Source organism: Canis lupus, chromosome 5 (assembly GCF_003254725.2).
Source record: "Canis lupus dingo isolate Sandy chromosome 5, ASM325472v2, whole genome shotgun sequence".
Taxonomy (NCBI): Eukaryota; Metazoa; Chordata; class Mammalia; order Carnivora; family Canidae; genus Canis; species Canis lupus.
In genome coordinates, this window is record NC_064247.1 from 40823564 (window position 1) to 40831039 (window position 7476).

General features: G+C 47.9%; 1 long non-coding RNA gene across 1 annotated transcript; it reads right to left on the minus strand.

The window, feature by feature from the left end:
* Positions 1-2825: 2825 nt before the first annotated feature.
* On the minus strand, positions 2826-6485 carry LOC112647279 (uncharacterized). The gene is made up of 2 exons (XR_003128220.3): positions 6096-6485; positions 2826-5028 (listed from the first exon to the last, which is right to left on the minus strand). It is a non-coding gene; the product is annotated as an uncharacterized LOC112647279 (long non-coding RNA).
* Between the last annotated feature and the right edge of the window lie 991 nt (positions 6486-7476).

Below are 7476 nucleotides of genomic sequence, written 5' to 3' on the forward strand. Positions count from 1 at the left end.
CCCTGCTCCCCCTGGACGACCTCCAGCATTGGCCATATAGCAAAGTCACTGTGAGGAAAAGCCAGTGCCTTTCCCACAGAGGTCAAGAGTCCAGAATCTACTGCATGGATGCTTCACATCCAAGAAGACACCAGAGACACTTTTGAAATCCCTGCTCAGATTTTTGGGTACACCTGTCATATCCCGCCTGTCATATCCCAGCCCTTCTCCCCAGATGTGGAACCAAAAGCCAATTATTATTCTAAACTACAGTACAGCAATGTCATCAGATGAAAGGATTAAAGAGACTTGTCTGGATAGGTTTAAAGGGTCCCTTTAAGAGTGAGACTCATGCTTTCCAGGGCCGACCAAAGTGGAGGGAATGAGGTAGCCATGCCCATGTGCAGAGCCCAAGCCTCTTATTTACAATTTTGACACTTTGTTCGTCTTGGATAGTTGGCATTCATTTTTTTAAAAACATTGTGTTATTTTTAAATTTATGTTGACTGCTGAGTTTTTTGGTGCCACAGACACTCCTTGAATTTTGCATCCAGGAGAATGCCTCATTGGCCTCACCCTCATTGCAACCTGTGGCTCATTGAAATTCTGTGACTGCCCAGAAATCACAAAGAACTGTTTCTTTATTTTAGAACTACGTTTTGTTAAAAACAAAAAAGAAAAGTACCGCCTCCCCGAAAAACCCCTGTAAAATACAGAAAATTTCAAAATTACATCACAATGTCCAATTAAATACCAAATAAAAAAGGTAATTGCCAACATTGGCGAGGGAGTGAGGAGAGTGAATATCTATGAGAATTCATGCAAGACTGGAAAAGAATGTAAATCGGTACTAGCTGTGTGGATTGTGATGTGACAACTGGTCTTAAAAATGCTCTGTCCAGGCATTCCATCTTCTGGAGAATATGTACTAAAGACACAGTTAAGGATGAATGCAAAGATGTAGCTTCAAGATTGTTCTAATCAATACTGTGTTTGTAATGATGAAGTACCCAGAGCCATCTTGATGGTTCTATGGTACACGTTCCATCTGGGTTTCCAAGGGAGTGAGGCAGAGATGCTGGCCTTGGTGAGTGTATCCTTCAATGTGTGAATATACAGGGACAATTGAATAAAGGGATGTGGTAGTGAGAAGTCCAGAAGTCATTGGTATGGAGAAGGAAGACTGCCCCACCCCTGAGAGAAACACGTTAGCTTTGACTTCTCAGTGTCTGCTTAGTTCAACATGATCTCAGACCCAGGCAATTGCTGTGTTTCTTAGAAAAAGCTTTTACTTGGCTTCTGTTTCCTAACAGGCTGAACATGTGCCAACTCTCCAAAGCCCATCAAAGATATCCTAGATCTTTCTGATTGGTAGACCCCATTCCTTTTCCAGCAAATTCCAACAAGGACCTGAAAACCGAGGCCTGAGAAGGATGGTGCTCTGTGGAGTGGGTTTTCTCTCTATCATGCAGCTCTGGGGAGCAGCCTCATTGCAGGCTGGCTTCCTGCGAGGAGAGCCAAGAATGTATTTTGGAAGGAACACTGGTGAAAGGAGGAAGCATGTATTTTGGGGGGAAGCTGTCAGGTTGTGATGCAGACCTGGCTGCAGCTCTGCCACCCCATGGAGAGCTCAGGACAAAGACTGCCTGTCAGAGGAACAGAAGGCAATGGCCTCGCCCTGTGCCACCACCTTGCTGGGTCACTGGCCGGGACCACTTCTGGAGGAGGGCAAGCTACAGTGGCCAAAGGCTGACAGGGGGAGGCTGTCCATTTACTTCTCCACTCTTCAGAAGGAAAAACACCCTTGGAACTGGTGGAACATTTAGAACTTCATCAGAAATACTCAGTGGGAGCCAGTGTAGCATAATCCAGAGCCCTACGCCAAGGACAGGTCTCCAAACCGCAGGCTCTGGATGAGCTGACAATAAAGGCCCATCATAAATCAATGAGGGGGAGATAGTCGATTCTGGCGGCGGCATAATCACAAAAAAACCTGCAGATTTGGGGAGTTTGTGAACCTTAGACATTTTGATTTTTTTTTTTTTTTTTGCATTTCGATTTTCATGACAATTTTCCTTTATGCCAGGTTTTCATTCTTTGTGCCTTAAAACCTTGATTAGGAAAGAAACCCTCCTTTAAAAGGGGAAAACCCAAAGGGATTACAAGTAGAAATGACTGCTACTTCTTCCCTTTCTGCTTCTCCTGCTTTTAAAACTTCTGTGACCTATTAGGCTTTAGTTTTGCTAAAGAGGTAGTTCAGTTGACACCGGGGAAATTTATTTGGCTGACTAGACAGGGCTTGAATTTTTTTGTTTGTTTTTTTAAGATTTGTGCCCAACGTGAGGCTTGAATTATCCTGAGATCAAGGGTTGCATGCTTTACTGACTGAGCCAGCCAGGCATACCCCTGGGCTTGAATATCTTTCAATGGTTTAATTAGGTTCCCATGTTTGTTCATGACCAGAGGAGATGGGGGCAGCATGGATGTCCTTTACATTGGAGAAATAGAGTTCCAGAAGCCGAAAGTTTTAGGTCTTTTGGGGTATCAGCTGTGGGTCCAGCTAGCAAGAGACAAAGGGTCCTGCCTAGCGAGTCTCTACGTGACAATACATGTGACTTTCTCAGTTTGTCTTTGGCCCATGTGACAATGTTGGCTGAACCGGAGATTTTTTTCAGCTTAGTTTTACATAACCCAAAGGGCATACTTATTAATGCTCACCAAATGCACCTGATGGCAAAGTGGCTTAGGAGCAGGGGCTATATGTAATGTAGAAAAATACTGCGGTTTGCAGCCAATGGCTGTTGTGCTCAAGATTGCGAATCCGAGAAACCACCAAGGAGCCGACACCGATGCAAACACGCGAGGGTTTACTTACAAGCTCGAGCTTGGGTCCAAGTGTACCCAACACAGCAGAGCAGGGACTTGGACCCTGAGACTAAGAGGCGTAGCAGCTTTATAGGGGCCAGTGGCCAATGGGATACACAGAAAGTTGCACAGTCATGTCGGTCCACAAGCAGGTGGCCGATTGAATTACACCTTACCCTAAAGTATCCATTTGAATTGGCCTATTACTTTGGTCAGAATTGGCGCGCAGTTTTGGCGAGCACAAAGCAGGGTTACATTGTTATGGGCCGATTTCCGATTAGGGTGTGCCCAGCGGCTTGACTAGGGTGGGGAGCGCCTTAAGCAATCAGCAGGTTATGTGGGGTCATACAGGAGGTGGCAGGTGTAGCACAAAATGGAGTTAGTCCTGCTCTGCTTGTCCAGGGGTAGGGGATTTTTGTTAAATTTCCTGGGTCCCACAATGGCCAATAAAGAATCCTTGAAATGTCTTTGGTTCAAGAGTGGTTTTATTCAAGCCCGGGGACAGGACCCATGGGCAGAAAGAGCTGCACTGGGGTCCTGAGGGGTGGCTCATTATACACTTTCCAGTTTGGACGGGGTTAGAGATAGTGTAAGTCTCTAAAGAATTTTGGAAGCAAGGCTTCCAGGACTTTGAGGGGGCTAGCTGCTGTTATGAAAAAAGGTTATTTATTACTGTTTAGTAAATCCTGTCATGAGACCCTTCAGATGTATATCAGTGGGTCATATGCTTGGGGGATGATTGGCAGAGGGGGGTAAGAGATAAAGCAAGTTTTCAAAGGAATTTCTGTATGCTAAAAAAGATTCACAAGATCCTGGGGGTTCGGGCTAAGATAGCCCTTGCCCTTAGCAAAGTGTCAACATCGAGGCAGAGGAACTCCCAGAGGAATGTCACTCTGCCTGTTTCAAGGACTTGTCAATGGGCTATTAAGTAGTAAGGAAATTTAATTTTTTTTCCTCCTGCCTTTGTTTCCTACATCACATTCAGAGATTGGCCTCGATGACAGACAAGGCCCTGGAATTCCAGCAATGGCATGAAGATGATGTTGTCTTTTTTGGATTAAAACAGCTGTCTTCCAATATGGTGTATAGTTTCTGACTATAAAGGGGAAAGACTTGTCCCTGTTATCAGAATTTAATAATGGGATTTAAAGTGTCTTCAGCAACATAGACATTGACAAGGGTTACCGTGAGAAGATCCAGTCTGCCAAGGAGGAGGTAGCAAGTATACCAGCGGAGCTGGGTGTCAGGACAGAGGTTGCAGTCCTTGTCTGCTCCACCTACTAGCTGTATGACATTGGACAGCTCACCCAACATTTCCCTTCCATAGATCCCTCAATTCTAAACCGAGTGCAATATAACTTCTCTCAGAGGGTTGTTGTAAGGAGTAAGCAAAGTAATGATCTAAAAATGGATTCCAGAGAGAAGAGCCTCGTTTCCTAGTATTGTGTGTGACTACTAGGCTTCCATGGCCATGTCAGAATTGAGACCCTGGGTGGGTACAGAGCTGACCACGGCTGCAGGAGTAACTGAACCTAATTCATGGGTTCTCTGTAAACATGAGTAGTAACTGAGTTTGCTGTTAATACAGGGGAGTCCTATAAGCCAGAAGGTAGCTATGGTGCTGGCTGGCTCCTTTCCCACTTGACATTCTCAGATTGTTTTTCTCTACCACTGATTGTGGTAGATTAGGCTGTAAGGGACACTAACCGAATCACTTCAATTACAAGTCCGGAACACCAAGAGTGTCAACTTCCTGTGTTACTGGGTGAATATGTAAGTTGAGGAATCATCACAAAATGTTTCATAAACCTACTCCGAGTGGTCTAGAAACTCCCATCTTTGTCATGTTACCAATTACTTTTTCTGAAGACCTATGTCCCTGGTGCCATAGCAGGTATTTGGTATTTTCATTTAATCTTCAAAACCAATCTGCTCTTGAATTCTTCCATTATACAACTTTACCTTCTTTGATGGTTGTTTTTTCCTGTTCTTTCATATATGCGATAACTTCCTTCAAAGAGCCATTCACTGGTTTCCCCACAACCCTAAGAGATTCTCTGCTTTGGGCTTCCATTCATATTTTGACGGCATTATAAAGCCTCTTGAATTTTTATGGAGATGTTTTTGAATATTTAATCCGTGGTTGGGTCAATTGATATCTTCTCTCGCTGAAGGGAAATGCTCCTAAGGAAAAAACAGTAATAATTAGAGGCTCCCAAAACATTCCAAGAAATTCTGGTCCAGGGCTTAGGTCCCCCGTCTCCCTCAAGATAACCATCAGCCAACCAATCTGGGGGTTCCTTAAAAGAACTGTACTGCCTACACCTCTCTATCTCTGGGATGGGGTGGGATTCTTTTAAGCCCTGTTTTGAGATTCTGATGTTTCTTAGCCAGTATGAGGTTAAAAAAACAAAACAAAACAAAACAAAACAAAAACAGCCTGTCTGCATCTGTCGAAACTTTTAGACACTCTTAAGACCTAGTTCCTCATTCTCTCTTTTGATTTTCCTCTACAGGGCGTGATCTTTATTTTAGTTCCTATACTGTCAACTCAAGTTTGTTTGGAAACAAAGGTTAGGTGGGTTTCAGACTGAATTTGTTCTAGCGGCTCTAGAGTTGTCCGGCTGGCCAATGGCCCCCACTGCCCCACAGCATCCATCCTTCCCCTGGCAGTTCTGCTCCCCGAGGCCATGCTCCCTGGCCACGAGCGAGGGGAGCAGCAGGTGCACCAGCGAGGTGCTTGGCGTTGAGGCAGTGGTGGGCCTGGGACATGGGAGCGCAGGACGCAGCAGGGCCAGCTCCTGGGTCCGGATGGGCGACGGCCCAGGCCAGGGCGGGAAACTCGAGGACGGAGGTCAAGACCTCGGAGAAGCCTGCTCAGAGGGCCTCGGCGGAAGCGCCCGGCGGGAGGGGCTGAGAGCTGAGACCCCTGCGGCACCGACGCTGGGGCCCGAACGGCGGCCACCTGGGCTTCTATACCGCCGCCGAGCCAATCGCGGCTGAGGTTGGGCGGACGTCACAGTGGGCGTGTGTGACGTCAGCCCTCGTGACTCTGTCCCCGGAAATCGCTCGCGAAATCCCTCCCCCTCCCTCCACGTCTCAGAGCGACACATCCCCCCGGTGTTCCCCCTTCCAGCTGTTCCCCCGCTCACCCTCTCCCACCCGCCCTTCATCCGTTCAGAATCCGATGTCAGTCACCGGCCGTTCGTCGCGCCACCGCGGGGAGAGGAAAGCCCTCGAACCCGGCTTACCGGCGCTTCCACGAGCGAGGCCCAGGGCGCAGGCTGAACCGGAACCCGGGTTCCGACCTGAATCCGCTAATCCCGGGGCCGAGCGGGGGACTCCGAGACAGCCTCCCGGGGCCCTGACCACGCCCCTCCCCAGGCCCCGCCCAGCGCTTGCGGGAGGTTTCCATGGTGACAGTACACTCGCCTCGGCGCCGGCGCCGTGGTGGCGTCCTCAGGCCTGCTCCCCCGGCCCTCGCTTCTGCAAATAAGGGGATGGAGAGACAGCGCAGATGTAGTGAAGTGAAACACGGAGACACGGGGCCACCGTGGGGCCACCTGGGAGGGCAGACTGTGGAGCGAGGGCCTGCAGCCCTCAGAAGATTGAGGTCTACGGACGAGCAGGTGGAGGAGGATGTGAGCCGGTGCAGGCGGTGTGACCTTGGCCTGGGCAGCAGAGCTGGGAGCTCCTTCTAGCAAGACCTTGCAGTGTTGTGTTTTCCTAGAAAGGACTGGGCAGCCTGCATAGGAGGGGTTCTCCCAAGTAGGAGTATGAGCAGTGCGGACACGTAAGCACTGCGCGCTGGAGGCCACGGGCAGGGGGTCACCGGCAGGGAGGACACGGACAGACTCTTGTGTTCTGCATCCACATAGTGTGTTTATTCAGGAGAGACACAGGCAGAGGGAGAAGCAGGCTCCCCGGGGGGAGCCCGATAGGGGACTCGATCCCAGGACCCCGGATCATGCCCTGAGCCAAAGGCAGACGCTCAATCACTGAACCACCCAGGCATCCCTGTCTTTCTTTAAAAAAAAAAAAAAAAAAAAAAAAAAAAAAAAAGGTATTTATTTATTTGGGGAGGGGCAGAAGGGAGAACAGGAATAGGCAGACTCCTCCTTAGTGGAGCCTGACCTGGGACTGGATTTCACCACTCTGAGTTCATGACCTGAGCTGAAACCCAGTCAGACACTTCACGGACTGAGCCACTCAGGCACCCATTCTGTGTCTTCTTTCATTTCTTTCAACAATGTTTTATAGTTTTCAGTGTACAAATCTTTTGCCTTCTTGGTTAAGTTTATACATTTTGCTGCTTGCTTGCTTATTTATTCATTCATTCATTCATTCATTCACTCATTCATTCATTCATTCATTCATTTATGACACAGAAAAAGAGAAAGGCAGAGACCCAGGCAGATGGAGAAGCAGGCTCCATGCAAGGAGCCCGATGTGGGACTCGATCGTAGGACCCCAGGATCAAACCCTGAGCCAAAGGCAGAGATGCTCAACTGCTGAGCCACCCAGGTGTCCCTTTTGCTGCTATTGTAAAATGGAATTGTTTTCTTAATTTCCTTCTGGGATTGTTCATTTTAAGTATATAGAAATGCAATTGATTTTTGTGTGTTGGTTTTA